This window comes from Podarcis tiliguerta (assembly GCF_965153285.1).
Source record: "Podarcis tiliguerta genome assembly, chromosome: 4".
NCBI lineage: Eukaryota > Metazoa > Chordata > Lepidosauria > Squamata > Lacertidae > Podarcis > Podarcis tiliguerta.
This window is the reverse complement of record NC_139537.1, coordinates 63007012-63027452: the sequence shown is the minus strand read 5'-3', so window position 1 is coordinate 63027452 and position 20441 is coordinate 63007012. Positions and strand designations below refer to the sequence as shown.

Here is a 20441-nt window from a genome sequence, read left to right as displayed (position 1 = left end):
AGTCCCAAATTGGACCTGCAGTATTTATGTGTGCCGGGCCTTGCGAGAGTCTTTCTCCTATTCTGGGAAATGGTACAGCACAAGGGAAGATGAGAGACTCTTAAAAGGTAGCACCAAATGTGCCAGCAGCTATATGGCCTTTATTGGAACAGAGCTGTACAATAAAGATACCCATAGGCAATCTTCCCATTTATAGATGGCAATACAATGCAAAATGAGCTTCCATTCCTTATTTCCGATCACTTTGCTCCGGTGGTAAAAAAAAGTTGAGCAAATGCATTTGTGCTGGAGTATATTTGCTTCCTTCCCCCTCTCCTGCAATGTCTTTTACCCATAAATGAGTGGCTATTGTTTCGCTCGGCACTGAGGAAGGTCTGCATGTTTACTGAAATGAAATCTCATTGCATTTGCTGTTTAGGGTTAGAAATGTTGCCAAACAGCTGCTGCTTTGTGTTTCAATTGCCGAAGTCCCAGGAGTGGGTTTTGGACAGGGAGTGACATGGTGTGTAAACGTTGAAGGAAGAGGAGGACAAGGGTCAAGTGCAGATTTATGGGTGCATACATCTCCCTCTGCTAAACTTCCTAAAAACAATAATTTGGAGAGGTAGTGGTAGATCATGAGGTGAGGATTAAAACCAAACCCATGCTGCAGACTTATTAGTCAGCGATATTTTTTTAAACCTTGGATTGATACACTCAAACCCAAAACAATGGATAATATGAAATTAAACAGTTGCTTTTTTTAGTTTAATATTTGTAATCATTGCAGAGCAGTTGCTTATGTATCACTCTTAAAAAATATACTGTCTATAGTTAAAGTTATTCAGTAGGAAATAATCCCTTGGTTTTTCTTTCACCTTCGGTGCATTTGTTTGTTCTGGACAAGGTGATAGTGGTTTTATTATTTTTCTGTCTATGATTCTGGTTTGAAGTTGCATTACTTGGTTACTGGAACGTGTTTAAATATTTCAGTGAAGATTTTTCATTGACCAAGTGCTACTTTGCAGAGAACACATTGCGGATGGGAAATAAAATGCACTTTTGTCTGAATTTTAAGTCATACCCTGCTCATTTGTTTGCTATTGGGTTTGCCAGATAAATGCTAGTTTACAAGCAAGAATATGTTGAGATTCTTCCAATAAACTAATTTATTGCATTTTCCTTTTTCAGTATGTTCTTTCTCATGGAACATCTTCGGATAAGGGTGTGCTGATTAATTGAAGTTTCTGATTTTCAGTGCATTGCTGGCTTCTTTTAAATTTATTTTCAAAAAAAATGTTTGCTTGGTCCTCCTACCCTCTAGGGATATAAGCACTTTCTCTTTCCATGAGGCCAAGGATTAGTTGTTGTGAAGAAATAGTGGGTCAAATAGGTATCCTGCACATGTGATAGAAATTGTGTTTTACAGGATTGGCTGTGGAATCTTCTGGAGGAAAAGCCAATTTCTTAAGCTCCTCTTACTCCATCTAATAGCCTTAGTTTGTTACTGTAATAGTGGCCTGTGATAAATGGAAATTGCCACTAGGGGCTTCACAGAGATAGCCAAACCTACACGTTAGGTTAAAATTTTTAATATTAGAGGGAATATTTGCCAAATAAAAAAAGACGAGGCTTTGGCCTTTTATGTTTTTCTAGAATAGTAAAGCTCTGACTAAGAAATCTGAGCTGGCCCTATAACTAGAAAAACAGTTTATTGGTGGGTGTCAGTGGAGTGGGTTTGAATAGATACCCTTCTAGAATCAGATGAGGATTTTGTATATGTTTTAAAGCATTCTGCTTTTTTCCTGATCATATAAAATCATGTGGGTGAAATATGCATTTAATGTTAATTGAAATGTTGCCAATGTACACACTCACTAGATTTTCCTATTTATAGTCTAATGCAAAATTAATTAGATATAGTAGAATAGAAATTATTCTTTGACTTTGTTCAGATGTAACACCATGATTTAGCTTTTCAATAACAGGCCTTGGTGAGCCTCTGCTCACTTGCTGTCCTCTCTGCTCCCCTTTGGTGTCTAAGGAGAGGAGATTGAAGCATTCACTTTTGGTTTTGAATGCTAGGGTAACATCTCAGGAAAACTTTGGTAAATTCAAAGAAATTAGGATTAAACCACAGTTCAAATAAACCATAGTTGCCTGAGTTGAGATACAATGGAACACTATGGTTTGTTCATATGAGCAGTAGGCTTGCATTACTACTATTACTGCTGCTATTACTATTATTACTATTTGTTTACTACCCTTCATCTGACGATCCCAGGGTGGTTCACAACACAAGTATTCTTATAGTGCTAAACCATCATTACATCTGAACTGGGCAGTTAGTATTCAAAGAAAAGTTCAAAGCTTCTCACAGACTAGGTTGCCAGTGGCTAAACTATGGATGTCCTAGAGAATGGCAGGCATTTATCCTAGACGAAAAGACCTCAGGATAGTGGGCTGCAACGTTCTTCAATACAATAAAAATGGCCCTAATTAGGCCCAGCTGCCAGCCTCAGCTAAATGACATATGGGTTTGTTTATTTCAGATCTTCCTAGGTTGCAAAGTTGAAATTAGATGTAGGGTGTTTTATGTGGCAAATAATTTAACCTCAATTACTTTTACATAAATCATATGAGTGGTTGTCAAGAATGGCTAAACACACATGGTAATGCATGTTGTATTAAAAAGACACTTGGGGGAGGAGGGGCACAGCTGATTATTTAAATCAATGTGAGCTTCAGATTTCCTTATTCTTGCAATTCCTGGCCTCTGCTACCCTACTGCCTCCCAGTTTGCCTTCCTTTCTCAGAGTACAGCCTCAAGTATGCTTGCTCAGGATTAAATTCTTTCCTCAGAAGGTGCTTCTCCTAAGTAGATTTAGGACTGAAACCAGAACCTCTTCTCTTGATGTCTAGGGTGGCTCTTGGGAAGTTGTTGATCTGCAACTCCCATTTTCACCTGCCAACGTGGGCAATAGCCAAGGTTAATGGGAGCTGTAGTTCAGCAGCATCTTGAGGGCGCTGGGTTGGAAAACTCTTCTCTATAACACTTTTTTTTCCAGACCGCTGCCTTGAGGTGCATAACTTCTTCTCCACTAAAAACTCCATCCTGTCCTGCCACGTATTAGCAGCTTGGCCACTGGAAGCCAGATATTTTCTGTCTGTCCAACCCTTCTCTGACACTAGGAAAGCTCATTCTGGCACTGTCAGAGGCTTCCTTCCTTCGTTTGTTCGTTAAATTTATATTCTGCCTTTCTACCAAATGGTGCTTGAGACAGCAAGCAAATACCAAAGCAAAAAAAGATGAAGTAAAACATAAAAGGCAGGTAAATAATGCGTGAAACCAGTAAAAACCAATTACTGCATAGTTACAGCACAGTTTATTTATATATTTATAAATTTACCATCATTTGTAAATACCGTAATTGTGGAGGAGGCAGGGCTTGACAGGACTTCCTTGACATTGCTACTACTCCCATCACAAAAATCCATTTTACTACAGCATATATATAAATAAATGGTTCTGTCTTTGTCAAACAGAGGCAATCATAATAATGATGATTCCAGAAAAAAGGTGAGGGAGGAGATATGGAGTATTCCTAAAGGCCAGTCCACTTCAGAAGAGCTTTGATTCTAGAACTTCTCCATGCTAGCCTCATCCCCTCTCTCAGCTGTGGTAGACAGGGAAAAAGAAGGGTTTGCCTCTAGATATCTGTGTTAAAATCTGGTGGAGGAAGCATCTTTGGAGGGTGGTTTATTGAGTACGAATGGGATGAGCTGCTGTGTGGTTGGGGATCTATGTGTATTGCTTTCACCGAGGCCAAAAAAGGGGCCTTAAAGGGTCACTAAGGATCTTCCAGTAGACATGGTTAGGGAGTGCATGTGTATGTGACACCTATTATTCACCCACTGGGATCTTCAAACAATTGAATATTTTAAACTTTTGATTTCCGGTATTATGTTTTAATAATTGAATGACAGTATTAATGAACTTGATATAAATCAATTAATACAAATAAATTACCCATGCAACTTAGTAGGACTTCTTCTGACTAAACCAGAGGGTAATTGGGCGTGGTGTATTTGCAAGTCTATGTAGTTAAGAGCTGATATGGTTTTCCCAAATAGCAAGTGAACAAGAAGCAAAATAAGAGAATGGGCTTGTGATGGCACTAGAATTGACATGTGATTTTTGTTTTTCACCATGTTGAGCAGAAGCGGGTGAACAGGCTTGTTTTACTGTGAATGGTTTTGTCTTTGGACAAGACTTCATTGTGTCACATATTCAGAACCATCTCTGTTGAATAACAGGGTGAGTATTTTCCTCAGCGTCCCACAGAAAACTCTTCCTTGGGGTGGTAATGAAGCACTGTGAGGTCACAGAGGTGTGCCCCTAAGAGCCTTTGTGATGCTGCAGGAGATCCTGCTTTTGCTTTGTGTGGCTTCAGAGTTGAAGCAGTGCCCCACAAGGAAAGCAGTGCACTTACTGGATCATTATTTTGACAGGCTGAAGAATCTTAGAAAGCTAGAAATACCTACAAAAGGTACAGTTTTGCCATATGCAGTGATTGAATAAATATAGCCTTGACCATATTGAAAATTTAAGAGGAGAAAGTTTAGAAATCTAGTTCTAATGATCACAGTTATTATTGTTGTTATTATTATATTTTATTATTTATACCTCACCCATCTGGCTGGGTTTCCCAAGCTACTCTGGGCAGCTCCCAACAGAATTAAAAGCACAATAAAACATCAAACATTAAAAATGTCCCTAAACAGGGCTGCCTTCAGATGTCTTCTAAAAGTCAAGTTGTTTATTTCCTTGACATCTGATGGGAGGGCGTTCCACATGGTGGGCACCACTACCGAGAAGGCGCTCTGCCTGGTTCCCTGTAACCTCACTTCTCACAGGGAGGGAACCGCCAGAAGGCCCTCGGCGCTGGACTTCCGTGTCCAGGCTGAATGACGGGGGTGGAGACGCTCCTTCAGGTATACTGGGCCAAGGCCGTTTAGGGCTTTAAAGGTGAGCCCCAACACTTTGAATTGTGCTCGGAAACGTACTGGGAGCCAATGTACGTCTTTCAATGTAGGTCTCAACGGCCACTCCCAGTCACCAGTCTAGCTGCTGCATTCTGGATTAGGTACAGTTTCCGGGTCACCTTCAAAGGTAGCCCCACATAGAGCGCATTGCAGTAGTCTAAGCAGTAGTCATTAAGCAGATACTTAGCTGCATATAGGTCAGTTCCCCCCCCTCCCCTTTTAAAAATGCACTTACTGATTAGTTAAATTGCTGTGTTTGAATTTTTACTAATTGCTCTCCATTCTTTTCTATCAAATTCCTGTTTTCCCCCCTTGGAAAATGGCTTGGCATTAACAGTTCAAAGTAGCATTAAGCGAGTGTTGGTTTTATTCTTTCCCATGGATCTTGAAGAATTTGAAAACAAAGGGATGGCACCCTCTCATGGCAGTATGTCAGTGTGTACAGTAATGCTGTGATTCCGGCTTCATCAAACTTGGTGCCCCCCAGATATTTTGGACTACAGTTCCCACCAGCCCCACATGTACTGGTTGGGGCTGATAGGAGTTGTAATTCAAAACAACTGGAGGGCACTAGATCGGCAAAGGCTGCCATGATGTGCTTTCAATGGCAAAGTTCCACAGATGTCAATTGGAGAAGAATCATTCTGTTCTAGACGTCATGGCGAGGTCAACAGGCTAAATAACAATATGGATTAAAAACTGGAATGGGTAAAAGGATACGGGACATATAGAAGCCCACCATTTTTAACCTAATGTTGAAAAGTAATAGTTAGAAATATATCATAATTTAATATGCTTCATAAATCCTTGCTTCATAAATATGTTCCACCTCTTGGTTGCACTCTAATATCCTGGAATTCTCAACACTCCTACCCCGGTGAAGTATTATTTTATTTCACTTCAATGTTACAACTGAAGAAGGGGTATTTGGGGAAGGAAAGAGACCAGTCCTTGGAGAGCTTTTAAAAAATTGGCAATCTAAGGTCAGATTCAGTGCATGAAGTCCTACTGCCATGCTCAAGGTTGGATCTGCCATATTGGTAAATAATTTTCTCCCTGGGTGCAATTTGGCATCTCTTGTGACACGTCTTATAAAATTAGCCACGTGGCTGAAACAAGTGAATCAGCCTCAGTGTTCAGGCGGGAGGGAAGGCAAGACCCTTGAATTATGCAGACACTGCTGCCATTCTGCATTTGGTTATATATTGCAATAGCAATCTTCAGCCCAGCATGTGGGTGATGCTTTGGGGCATTTTGGAATTAAGCATGAGCCATCAAATTAAAGCACAGAATTCGTAGATCTGCTAAAAAGAAGAGTAAGGTGCAAATTTAATGTTAAGAGATGAAATGTATTGTAAATGCAGGCTGCATCTGATGCTTCCCTAGCTAGCCCTTGTTTGACTGCTCTGGTGTTAATGGAATGTTCTGACAGTTTAATGCCTTAACAGTTAGTACTAAGACCTTAAGGACAGAAGAGATTGGATGCTCTTAGTGGACAAGCAACATAGACTGAGATTATTACTCCTACAAGGGCAGCTTCTCCCTTCAGCCTGCTGTTTGTGATTTGAGAACGCTTTTATTTTCTTTGTTGATCTCTGTTGTGGCATTTCACCTTATGGTATTTTACTTGCTTGGGTTTTATAAATGAGGAATAGGGTTAAAAACCCAAACACTTAATTTGTTTAAGATGAGCCAAGTCGGAGAGGGAGGAAGGGGAGCTCATGCTTCTTGCTCCTGGAGCGCTGTTCTTGTTCCAGTCATAATTGCTTTGACATTGCTATACACTATTTCTTTTCTCTGCCTTTTTAAACATGGTGGCTCCCTTGACAGCTCTTTCTTAATTTAATAGAGAGCTGGAGCACTGAGGGATGTTGCAGAACTAGACCTGGTAGAGAGGTAGCATGATCTCTCTGCAAACCATACTTCTCCCTGCCATATATTCCCCACTCCCTTTCTTTTTTGGCCTTAACTGATGCTGTACACATGATGCCAACTATCATTAATGCTTACTAGGTTCCACTTAACCAGGGTTTACAAACCCACCAGATAATGGTTTGAAACTGTTTAGTATGTGTTGAAATATATAGCTGCTGGTCAGCTCACCTCTCCATCCCTCCCCATATGTGCTTCTCTACACCCACGAGTTCTCTTTTCCCTGCTACCCACACTTCTCCTCTCAACTGTCCTCCTGAATCTAAGAGCTCTGTTTTATAGTATACATAAGGGATCAAGTAGATAGTATCATAATACATACTGATGTTTGGACCTTACAGTGCTGTTTGCCTTACATTACTGTTTCAAGAACTGTTGCTCAGACCATACAGAAGGTCCCTAGATTCAGTCTCCAGCATCTTCAGGTGGAGCCAAAACCCTGGAGAGCAACTCTCAGTCAGTGCCAACGATACTAAGCTATATGGGCCAGTGGTCTGTTTCAGTAGTAGGCAGATTCCGTTGTTCTTCTTATTGGTCAGTGTAGTCCAAGCACTGAGACTGGCAGCTGCAGAGGCCTTGCTGTTGGAGATCCTTCAACCTTGGATATCAGTGATTGGATTTGGGCCCTTAAATATGCAAAGCACGTGAACTAAACAGTGACCCCCATCATCTCATGTAATTCAGAGAGTTGTCGGCACAGACAGTGTCCTGGTGCCAAAGAAGCTGGCACTTGAAGACCACTGGTACCTCACCATATATTTATGGGTCAGAAGAGAACACCTAAAGAGATTTACATGCATTCACACTCCTGCTCTGCCTTTCCTGAGACAAAGAAATGGCCAGTCTCTGGGTTGGAAATGTTAGTAATATTGATGCAACTGCACAGCAGTTTAATATGAATTATTCAGTAGTGTGAACCTAGTCATTCAGCTGCTTGCATGTTTCTATTCCTCCATCCCTTCAGAGCTCTTTTTTGTGTGAAGGGCTGTTCTTAATGCCAACAGAAACTGGCCATAGTAAACAAGGGCAGATTTTTGGTCCATATCCAGGAATTTGATTTCATTGCATCCATTTAGAAATAAAGCATGTCAGCAACTGAATAACCCTCGATAAAACTGATAATTTGTATTCACAGTTCCACCACACCTTGTGTTGGCGTTTGAAGGAAATAAAAAGTAGCCAGCTGTTTATAAAACAATGTGGGTTTTTTGCCTTTTTGGATTCAAACATGCCCTGCATGTTACTTGGCTATTTCAGCGCTAACATTTAAAAGGAGGTAAATGATGCAACTGTGTGTTAGAGGGGAAGGAGATAACTTATGAGTGGTAGAAAGATGTAAGAGGGGAAAGAGGCAACTGGAAGAACTGATGTAGTTGCAGAAATATGCAGCGTAAGAACAGTACTGAAAAAGGACAGACAGCACCACAATAAAGTGACATGGACAATATATGTTTTGATGTGGGAATGCCATAAAGTTTTTATTGCTGCTTGATTGTTCCCTCATTAGTAAAGTCCTCCCACAGTGTAATGCTGTCCCACGCTGGTGGCAATAAATGTTATTTAGTACCTATGGTCATATAAAGCATTTGTTCTGTTGCTCTAGAAAAATATCTGTGGGGTGTTGCTGTTGGAAACCTATTGTGATGTGTGTGTAGACGTTAGGAACAACATCACATGCTTTAATTTACAGATTTAAAATCTGTGCCTAATTGTTATCCTACGGCAATGGTTTCCTTGCCCTTTCAGTTTCTTTGCATATGTTAAAAACATTCTCTGTATAATGTTTTTGTGTGCTATTTCTACAGTTTACCAACAAGCCTTGCATTGTGCTTCATTTTCAAATTATGTGCTGGATATTTGTAAGTCTGCTTTTAGTCTGTGTAGAATGCAAGCAGAATATACTATTAACTGCATGGCTGCAGAAAGCCACTGCAGAACTGATCCCTGATCATTGAAAGCCTTGTCTCTAATCTGCCTGTTCAAGGCCATTTCTCCTGAGTGTGTGTGTGTTCTTGAAACCTTGGGCACTTCCTGACTGTCACTATTTTCAGTTGGGATTTAGTTATATGCCAGCATATTCAGGCTGTTCTTGAAGGTCTTGTGATACAACCCACTTTCCCCAAAGATGTGACTTTTTGTGACAAAGGAAGTGACTGGAAAATGTTTGATGCAACGTCACCTAATCTATCTAAAAATAAACCAGGATTCATGCTCAATAAACAGGTTATCTGTTTGTCAAGAAAGCATAAGCATGGAAGGTAAAATTGCAGAGAATATTCTGTATGTTTAGGCCTTCTTGAGAGGTCAAAGGTGTTTTTTTAAAAAAAGAATAGAATAAAAAAAGAATATTTAATTTTTTAAAAAAACAACTGTTTTACTTGGCACTTTTACTCTGCAGAAACAATTACACAATATTCATATCGTGAGTGTTTTTAAATCTCTCAATTGGCTTTTCATATTAGACTTTTTCGTACAAAAGTCTTTAGCAAAAGCACACTTAAGCAGCTGAAGAAGGCTGTTGATTGCACCATAACAAAGTATACTAAGCAACACATTTCTCTTTAAAGCTGTTAATACTTTGTCTTAGGTCCATTAACTTCAGTAGTCTACTCTGAGTAAAACTTGGCAGAATATAATAAGTTATTTGAACTGGTGGGCTATTCATAGCCGTGCCTTTAATGAAGTTTATGCATGAAACAACAGTACACGTGATGCTTTTCAGACCAAGAGAGTATGCAGAAAGATTCTCCCTATGACTGATGTAGCAGCACAGAACACAATTGATCTGGATCAAGGCTTAAGCATATGTTATTTAGTTATGTTATTTACAGTAACTCCTGTAGTCTCAAAACATGGTGTGATTCGAGGCAAAAAGTTTGCAAGCTATGCTATATTGCTCATGTCTGTTGTTTCATCTGTAGCTAAATCATAGAAAACAAATTCAACAGCAGATTCTGAGTTTTCAGGGTTTCAGAGAAGAGTCCTTTTCTCAGTTTATCTGGGAGTGAATGTGGGTGCCTATGGATACACACATGTACTCTGTCACTGAGTGTAAGTGACAATTGCAATAAGAAATTGTCACCAGAGTTTATGGCTGTTTGAGTGTGATAACTGTCTAACCCAGGGATGGGGAACCTGTTGTCCTCTGTGTGTAAGTGGAATCTCAATTCCCATCAGCCCCACCCAGTATGGCCAATGGGCAGGGATGATGAGAGTGGCAGTCAAGCAAAATCTGGAGGGCCATGGGTTACCCATCCCTGATCAAATCATTCATCTATGTATATGCACTGCATATAATGTCTTAGGGATCAGTCCTGATGCTTCCAACAGTGGAGGACCAATTGAAGAATATGGACAAGAACAGATAATTCAGCTATCTAATGGGGCATCTAAATAATTGAAATGAATGCTCTTGTGGACATAAATTGCATGCTTACATCCCTCTTATCTGTCTCTAATAGGCCTTTAGGTTAATACTCCATTGAAGAGAATGCACCTGTGCAATGAATGAGATTTAATTTATAGAGGCATTATTACAGTATTCTTAATGTATTATTTTGCGTAACAAATATAGGGGAAGTGGGGTTTGAGATATACCTCACCTTAAGGTAGATCCAGGATATAACAACCAAAGGAGAGAAACGATAGCCTATTGAATGATTTGTGGGCGAATTGCAGTAGAATCACTAGGGGAGATTTGAAAATGCTGCCTCAGAAACAAGGACTTGAATGTAATTGACTGGTAAGGAAGAGTGCAGGGGACATTCAGAGGTTTGCCACGTGATAGGGACAATGAGGTGTTGGCAGTATTTTATTGTGATTGTATTTAAAGCCAGTTAATGTTTTGAGAAATTGTAGCTGAAGCCTTAACACTGTACTAAAGTTCTTAATGCGTTAGAAATCTAAAGCCCTGCCACAGCTAAAGGAAGGCCATTGAAAGACACTTGAAAGATATCATGTATGAATATGCAGAGAAACCAAATTCCCTTCTGAAAACAAGACCTAACCTTTTCAAATAGCAAAGCTGAAGAACTCTTGTACATTGATAAACACTTAATGAATTGCTAGGGCCTGATACCATGTTCTCACGAACTATAAAATAAGTTGTGTATATAACAGCTGAATTACATGTTCTGATCTATATACCCTCTATATAATAGTTTATATGCAAGAAAAAATTTCTGTGTAAGAAAGGTAACAAATGCAGTATCAATCTTTCAAAATGTTTTGTGCCTGTGAATGTGTGCAAGGCAAATAAGCAGCCTTTCTAAGTTCTAGTTCTTAGAAAACACAGATAAAATATGACACATTACTCAGTTTTCTAATTCAAACAGGTGGCCATATTCGTAAATAAAACCCTTCAAGAAGCTTAATCTAAATGGTGATGTCCTTGGATTCTAAAAACCCTTCTCACTGAGTGTTTCATTGACTGAAGGTCCTTGAATAAAAGCTGATGTCCTTTTCTGAAAGTCAACAATGGATTATAAGGCGGGGGTAACTCTCACTGTGAAGAGAGGCGAGAAGAAGGGTGATCCAAGGATTTATACCAGGATGATGATGTTGTTTTTTATAGCCATACAAAAAGATCAAGAACAAATAGTAACCAGTGATATTCAGTATACAGTGGTGCCCCGCAAGACGAATGCCTCACAAGACGGAAAACCCGCTAGACGAAAGGGTTTTCCGTTTTTCAATGCGCTTCGCAGGACGAATTTCCCTATGGGCTTGCTTTGCAAGACGAAAATGTCTTGCGATTCCTGGGGGTTTTTTTCCGCTCCCCACCCCCTTTTTCTAAGGCACTAAGCTGCTAATAGCCTTTTAGCAGCTAATCCGCTAATCCCTTAAGCCTTTAATAGCCGCTAATAGCCGCTAAACCGCTAATAGCGCTAATCCGCTAATGGGCTTGCTTTGCAAGACGAAAAAACCGCTAGACGCACGGAACGGATTCTTTCCGTCTTGCGAGGCACCACTGTATTCACAAAACACATTATTTAAGAGTTACAGAAGGTTCTTGTGATAATGTTTGAAGAATGCACTTTGGCAAGAGCAAAATGTCTTCAGTTTAATTGAAAATAGATGCTGGATTTACTGTTATTCAAGGAAGATCAAAATTTTGGTGCTGCTTCCACACACACACACACAACCAATATATTCAACTTAAAGGAACTTGCTAGGTAAATTTTTGTTTGGCAAAATGCTTATAGAACCATAGTCCTCTTACAAAATAGTCTGTATCAGTCTGTAACCTCAAAATATGCCCATAATGAAAAAGCATTATTGGTTGCTGTATGTATCATGGTGGTAGGGAATAAGAACTTGTTGTGGAAATGATAAATTACACTTTCTGGAGTGTATCATCTTGAATAACTATTGGCTAAGGGATAATTTTCAGTGGTATCTGAATGCATTCCATCCCACCCCACAGCAAGCCACTCAGAATGCATAGCTGTATTTGGGTATATTTAGCATTTAAAGCAATAGCGTCTTGAAGAAACTGATGCACTTGCCGCTGAACAAACTGTTGCATTGGCAGAGAATGAATTGTGCCTGGTTGAATTATAATGATGCAATTGTAATCAGAGCCCATACCTGCAGGGAACCCCAGATGTTCACCCACACCCCCCGTTTTAAAGTAAGTATCTAGCCCTCCATAAATGAAAGCTATGAAACAAAAAGTATAGGCAACCTTCAAATTGATTTCTTTAAGATGAGCCAGCCTGGCTGCTCACACGTTTCAGTATTTTTAGCTAATGAGTGAAATCAGAGCTATGATTGATGAGTGAGTTGTTTGGAATTCCTGGGGTGTTTCTCCCTCCCCTTTAGTGTACTTTCCTTTCCTGCTTCTTTCTGATTCTAGCAACCAGGACACATCTTTCCTGTGGTTGGTCTTTCTAAGATCAGGTATTCCCTAGAAGTTATTTTCTCCAAATGCTACTGCGCAATAGGTGAAGGTGGGTGTTAAAGAATGTATCCCAACCTCCACATGGCAAATGCAAAATGTGAAAACTTTGCAAAGAGGCTTAGGCATGTCTCCTGCTGTGTAGTGTTGAAGTCTAGGCACTCATTAAGAATTCAATGTATAGTTAACCTATAAATACATTGTTATACATTTTTAATCAGACTAAATCTCTTCCTGTTTAATGGAGCTTACTCTTAGGTAAGTGTTTGCAGGAGTCCAGATACGGCTTTCCTTTGAGGAAGGAGTAAGACAGAATTTATAGGGAGCCCACCAGGCTTAAGCTTATTTTGGGAAGCGGGGGGCAGGTTTTTACTGAGTAACTCGGTAAAGTATTGACTATGCTTTTCCTTGCTATTTTTACTTGCAAAGGAAAATTAGTAAATACAATATTTAAATTAAAGACCCTCTGCTTTCCACCATCACTCTCCTGCAGTGGCTACAGGCCTTAGAGAATTCATTTTAGCAATCATATGATAGTAAGCTCAGCTGAACATATGGCATAACTTGGAGACATCTAGAGACAAAGCAGGATCTTAAAAACAGCAGCTTGAGGTATTGGTGTATATATTTTAAAGCAGAATGCTGTCAAGCCTGTACTTCAAGTCAACATGTCTAGGACAGGGATGTAACAGAGGAGTTTGGTACACAATGAGCACTGACAATCAAATATTTGTTTGGTTCCTTATGAAATCACCTTAAGTAGATTTGATTGAAACACATCTAAATAAAGACATAATCCTTAGAAGATTAGTTTCTCTCTTCGGCAAGCAGGTGAACAGCAGTCAAAATTTGTACTTCAGGCAGCCAGTTCTGTCACTTACAAATGGTTGTTTCGTTGTTGTTGCTGCTGCTTTATGTCATCTGCCTTGAGATGCAAATCATGTAGTTTTGAGATTCATATACAGTATGGCAGGGGTGAGGAAACCTTGCAAAAACTTGTATCATTCCTGACCAATGGCCATATTGAGGGGGGCTGTTGAAGTCCAACAGCACCAAGAGGCATTCCATCCTTCTGTGTATAGGATGCAAAGTTCAAATGACTTTTTGCAAGCAATAGGATTGCAACTTACCCTGCCTTTGTTTTAATTGGCTGCCAACTGTGCAAAGAGTCCATAACCTGGTAAAGAGGCTCATTGGTACAGAAGACTGCAAGGTAACTGCCTAGAACAGAGCTTTCCAAACTGTGTTGGGACACGTTAGTGTATCAGCTGCAGTATGTAGGTGTGTCACGTGAACACTCTCTGTGCTCCTTCTGGGGCTGGAAAGGGGCTAGTTTAACCTTCAGTTTGCTAGTAAAACTGAATTGCTGAATTACTGTGCCGCGAAATGGTGCCCGTCTAAAAAGAGTGCCACCAACATGAAGAGTTTGGAAAGCTCTGGCCTAGAATATGGAGGCATGTATTCCCACCTGCTCTTTCAGCTTAGACTTACTGTGGTTCCAGTAATCAGTCTTTATGAATTCTTCCATTTTGTCAGCTCTCCAGTTGAAACCATAAGTATGATTACATCCAATCAGATTTATTGTACTAGCCATTGGCCATGGCAAATCTGAATCGAAAATAAATACCAGCAAAAGGGGTGTCACGCCACAAATAATGGTCTCTATTTAGATCTCTGTGTCTCCCTCACAGTTCATGGCTATATTGTCCAGGGTCGTCTTTCTGATCTTTTTAAATTCTCCATTAACAAAAAACCTGAGGCTCTTTTACTTGGTATTATGCCAGGAGAATTTTTTTTTTTAAGTTTCTTTATGAGTCACTGAATTGTTTAGGACCTTCTCTGCCAGGGAGAGATATCTTTCCTGTACAGATGGTAAGGTGAGAAATTGCCTACTGGGTCCTATGTATAGTGGGCAATATAGTAATAGTGCAAGATGTCTTTCACCTGCAGTTGCCCACGTATAAAGAGTCTGTCTTTGTACTGTACTCTGTTATATCTTCCGTCTGGGATGGTGGGCATAGCTTGAAAATGCAGCTCAGTAAAAGTGAATCCAAGTGAGGCCGGCTGGATATTCGACAGGTAACTGGCTCTAAAATGGACCATTTTTAGAAGGGGGAACAAAGGAGAGCATTTAGAGTATGATTACATAATGTTTAAAATAATTGGAAAAGGTGGATACATCACATCACTTTTCCATACTGTTATAATCTTAAGTATTAGACAGTGCTAACTTCAACAAAATAAAGCTAAGCTTTATGACACTGCTAAGACGGCACATATGTGATAATCTGTGGGAGACTGCCTAAAATTTGTCCAGAAGATTCAAGGGACTGAGGAAGCACAGTTTATTAAAAGCATTTGTTGAAACAGGCACAAATCTGTCTTTGATAAGAGCACTTAGTGCTCATGATGTGAATAATTATGTGGGACAAGGTAAAAGATCATCTGGTTAATGTTTTTCATATCTGATCTGTCCTTGTTTATGTACGTAGGCAACCTTGTGCTACAAGCAAAGGAAAACGAGTTAAAAGCTGAGCATGTTTATCAATTAGGGTCCTGCTTCTCTTTTTAATTTCTGAATTAAAGGATGGCATTAAAAATGCCATTGTATGTTGTGGTGTATGTGAAATAGGCTAGAATTTACTATTCAGAGCAATTTCAAAGAGGTATGAAACTGACAGTGGATATAAGAGAGGACAAAAATGCAAAACAATGGATCATCCTTGCCCACATAAAACAAACATAGGCCATGGAGTTATACTCCACTTTGTGGAGTATTGTGCTATCAGAGGCTTGACTATTTGCTATGAAAATTGCCATTTCAGGGTGTAAGAAATGCCGCCCCCCAATACACATTTCAGTTCCTTCAGGTGTATTTTGTCTGTTTTGCAGCAGTCCTTGAGTCCTTGTTATCCAGTCTTCTACTTGTGGGAGGCCGCTTAATTCTTTGCATCACTAAAATTCCCCAATCTAAATAATACCTCAATCTTCATAACACTGCTATTTATTTTGTTGTGGGAAATGTGCAAGCAGCTATACATTTTCCTCAGCAGAACACATAGCGTCAGGGGCTTTGTGGATAAAAATAAATAAATACAGATTTGTGTGTGTTTGACTTCTTGTTGACGCTTTTACTGTTAAATTGCTTCTGGATGCTTCATGAGAAGTACTTCATAAATAAAAATAAATTAAACAAATAATATATGTTCGAGGCAACAGTGTGTCTAGATTGCGATTATCCATGCTTTTGGAATCAAGCCACAATGTTTTTCAAGAGTCTGGCAAGTGGAGATTTCCTCTGGTCTCAGAGAATTCAGAAAGCTATGCAGTCAATTCTAGGGAGAATTCACCACATAATAGCTGTGAGAATCAACTACAAATGTTAACTGAGAATTCCTATTCCTAATGAATGACCTCACCTCAACTTAGAGATGGAAATAACATCTCAGTTTTGCATTTGTTTACCCTTTTGGGCGGGCAATGCAGATAGACGCTGTGATAAAAATATCTATTTAAGAAGTTTGCTGGAAGAGAGAGGTCTTCAATGGGCACCAAAAAGAAAATATTGATGTTGCCTGCCTGATAATGTATATAAAGGGAGTTCCAAAGGGTACGTGCCACCATACAAGTTGTCTGATTCATATGTTGTATGGAGAAGACTTCCTGATGATGATGCCCTTTCCTGCAGAGCCCAGTGATCAACTGGGTATATACAGTGTGGGTTAAGATAACCTTTTAGGTCATGCGAACTATTGTTAAAATATATATATGGGGGGAATCAACTGATGGTGAGTTGAGACCCACACAGTGCTGTGAAAATAGTAGATCACTTTGTTTCCCTGGTGGAGCACTTGACGGTAGTAACTGGACAGGTGAGCAAGAAAAGAAGGGCAAGAATTGCATATCAGTGTTGGATTCACTGCTCCGCTAGAGACAAATATAAAAGATGTGACAGGAGGTTCAATATTGTGACTTTCCTTTTTTATATTGAAATGTGTATTAAATTGCCCATCAGCTATATAATTGAAACAAGGTTATGGCTGGAATAAATGCTCTGTATTATATGTATTATGAAACAGACAGAATGGGAAGATGCTGAACATCCTTTAATGTCAAAGTGCTTTTATGGCTTTTCCAACAGAGCTTGAACTCCAAATTTGCTGGTCCTCTATATAGGAAACAAGAGCATTTCTGCATCCAGTGCCAGAATAAAATAAAAGTTTGGCATTTAGGCTTTTGGCACTGAAGAAAGAACTCTCTATTGCCTTAATTTCAGCTTATTGTGCATTTTAATAGCATTGCACTTCAGTGTAGATCACTGTGATGTATGTGTGCTGATTGCACAGATGTATTTGTCTTTGTTTACATGTGCTAGGAAGCCCTGACTGGCAACAACATTCAAAATAAATATATATAAACTAACACATGGTGGCTGTCTCAATATGCAGTGTGCATGCTGTTTCCTGTGGAAGATCTGTCATGCCTTCCATGAGAATGGAACTGAAGAGTATTAGGTATTCATGGAGAAATTGGTGTTTGCTGCTACTCACTGAATTCCCACCTTTCCCCCTGACATTTTAAAAAATAAACAGCTGTGTGGCAGAAATCCACCAGGTGCTTATTTTGCCAGCACTGCATCTCTGTTATAGGAAAAAAGATTCATGCTGAAGTTTTGTCTTGTCAGACAACTGCTAAAGGCATGAGGCCTTTCAGGAAAACAGCATAGCAACACTAAATCTGCCATATCAAAGGCTTCCAGTATATAGCCCTGGTTTTGTTTTCACTGATATAAAATTTAATTTAATTTTACAGCAAAAGAAATGTAAGGGGTGAAGAGGGCATGCATTATTTAGTTTATCAAGTGATTTAAAATAACCAAAGGCAAAAATTTTACCAAAAAGGAAGCATATATATATATGGGGTGTGTGTACTGTGCTTGTTTCTTTGTACATTTGAGTTAACATTTATCACAGTTGGTCTCTGTTCTGTGGCATTAAAAAAAAACTCCCTCTGTGCACACTTACTCCTTTTTTCAGCTGGTACTTAAAGCCAGGAAGTAATTAACTCTAGATTACAGTAATATGACTTCTGTAAACTAGTGTTCTTGTGACAGGAACATCCTAGTAATTGCAGGGCAATTGGTAGTCTTCTCTTGCAGCAGTGACGGGTCCAACCCTGTGAAATGCTCAGTACCTGTTCTTCCTACTGACGTTAATGAAGGCTGAGGGCTTCTAATGATTCACAGAATCGGGCTTCATGGTAATTGTAGAAAATTGCTGCTATTCCATTAGTTGCCTCTTGCTACAAAAAGGGGCAAGAGAAGATGAGAGAAGGCACATCTTGCCAGAATTTGTGGTAGCGTGGATTCGCATTTTATTAGCAATAGGAAATTCTGACACCATGCCATTGGAAGGAGCACAGGAAACCCATTCACCATCTTCTTCATCACCCATCCCCACTCTACTGTCAGGCGTTCTGACTATAGAAAAGCGCTGCATTTTTATGGGCATATTGCCTTCAGCAATATGTTGTTTTTCTTTCAGTTGCTCAGCACCCTTTCGAGTACCCTACTTATGCCACTGAGCACCACAAGAAGTATTGGTATTGCAACTAATCACCTACAGAGCTGAATGCTGATAAGTATTAAAAGAATTGGAATTTACTACCAATATTGGTAACAATGGCGTAATGAGAAAACAGAAGCACATGGTGTTACTGCAGCAGAAGTGGTCAAATCATGTAGCAAAGGAAAACCCATTTCATATGAAATGGGAATTATTGCAGTCCCTTCATCAGATGATGCCCAAGCCTTATTCAAGTTGTGTTGCAGTGGAAAGAATATAAACCTTGGACTGTGCCTTGAAGCTCGCTGGGTGACCCTTAGCCATCACCCAATACTCATCCTAGCCTACCTCAGGGTTTTATAATGATAAATGAGGGGGGAACCTTGTTATACAACCTTGAATAGGGAATGGAAGGATTCTCCTGTTTCTGGTTTCTGTCAGTTTTGCATGTGCTCATTTGTAAGTATGTTCAGTCTCATTTCCATACCAATTTGTGGATATTTATGAACTGCATGAAATGATCACATTGTTTTCTATGTTTTTCACAAAATGCACATTTTAATTTGGATTTAGGTACACTTCAGCAGAAAGCTGTGCTGCAAAATTAAAAGAAGTCTAAAAAAACTGAAACATAACTGCGTTCTGATTTATGAGCCTAGGAATTGCAAATCAGGTTTGTTTGCTCTAAAATGCAGACATGACAAAATCCTTGAGTAACCTTGAAGACTTGTGTGTGTGTACATTTAATTTCCTTAGGTCAATAACAGTTTCTTCAACATCCATATTTGCATATACAGTATGGTCTCATCTTAGAATTCGATTCCAAGAGTTCCGCATATGCGCAAAAACATATATACTCAAACCCTTGGAATTGCCCCTGCGCAAACATCCTGGGCCTTCTGTGATCTCACAGGAACACCCCACAACTGGCTTTTCCCTGCTCAAAAAGAGCTTTTAAGCTCTCTGCCTTGCTTGGGGAGCAAGGCCCTCTCTGCACGCCAGCTTTGAAGGCCATGGGAGGATTTCACAGAGCTATTCCAGTTCCTATGGAGAGAGCCAGTGTGGTGTAGTGGTTGAGAGCAGTAGACTCCTAATCTGGGGAACCGGATTCGCATCTCTGCTCCTCCACATGCAGCTGCTGGGTGACCTTGGGCCAGTCACACTTCTTTGAAGTCTCTCAGCCCCACTCACCTCACAGTGTTTGTTGTGCGGGAGGAAGGGAAAGGAGAATGTTAGCCGCTTTGAGACTCCTTAAAGGGAGTGAAAGGCGGGATATCAAATCCAAGCTCTTCTTCTTCTTCTATGAGATCTCATCCCAGACCTGATACGCTGAGAGAGCCTTGCTTCCCAAGGCAGAGAGTTTAAAAGCTCTTTTTTCACCAGAAAAATCCAGTACAAAATAGCTTTTAAGCTTTCTGCCTTCCTGCATTTCAGATTTCAACTAATGGCCTTTAGATGTGTATGATTGAAATTATGCTAGTTGAATCAGTGTTGGATATGATTGTAATGTACCAGCAATAATTTGTGTACATGCTAGTATTGCACAGCATAGAAAGAAGAACTGATTAAAAAGTAACCATACCAGTACTACTCTGAGATAATGGGAGTTTGAAGATAGAAAAGTATTTAGTATGTATCGGAGTTTTACCAATCCGAATGGAGTGGGGGGAATGCATGGCTGTATCTGAGGTATTTTTAACATTGTGTTTGTTTCAGAACAGGATTCATGGATATTTATTACTCATAAAATTAGTAATCTCCTATGATGTGGGTTGAGCGTGAGGTGGAAATGATGCATTACTGTAATGCTAAGTTTTGGGGTAGACATCCAATTTGGCCTTCAAGCTTTCTCTGAATGGGAACATTATTTATTTATTTTTAAAATAAAAACGTCTTTGCCATTTACAAACCAGAGTAGGTTGGGTTTCCCCCCCCCCCCTTCATTCAAACCATTTTTTGGAAATACACTGAGAGCAGTTGAAAAGGGTATTTAATCTGCCCTACTTTTTCTTCTCAGCAGA

At 39.7% G+C, this 20441-nt stretch overlaps 1 protein-coding gene across 5 annotated transcripts in view; it reads left to right on the top strand.

Annotated features, from left to right (window-relative positions):
• The window catches only part of RAI2 (retinoic acid induced 2), a 78174-nt gene that overhangs the window by 45720 nt on the left and 12013 nt on the right, over window positions 1–20441 (top strand). Inside the window, exon 1 of one of the 5 annotated variants that reach the window (XM_083439454.1) lies at window positions 4406–4529. The exons of the other annotated variants lie outside the window; for them this stretch is intronic. The gene's annotated coding sequence lies outside the window, so the exon portion shown is untranslated. Of the gene's footprint in view, window positions 1–4405; window positions 4530–20441 lie in introns of those variants that run through there. 5 annotated transcript variants of the gene reach the window in all.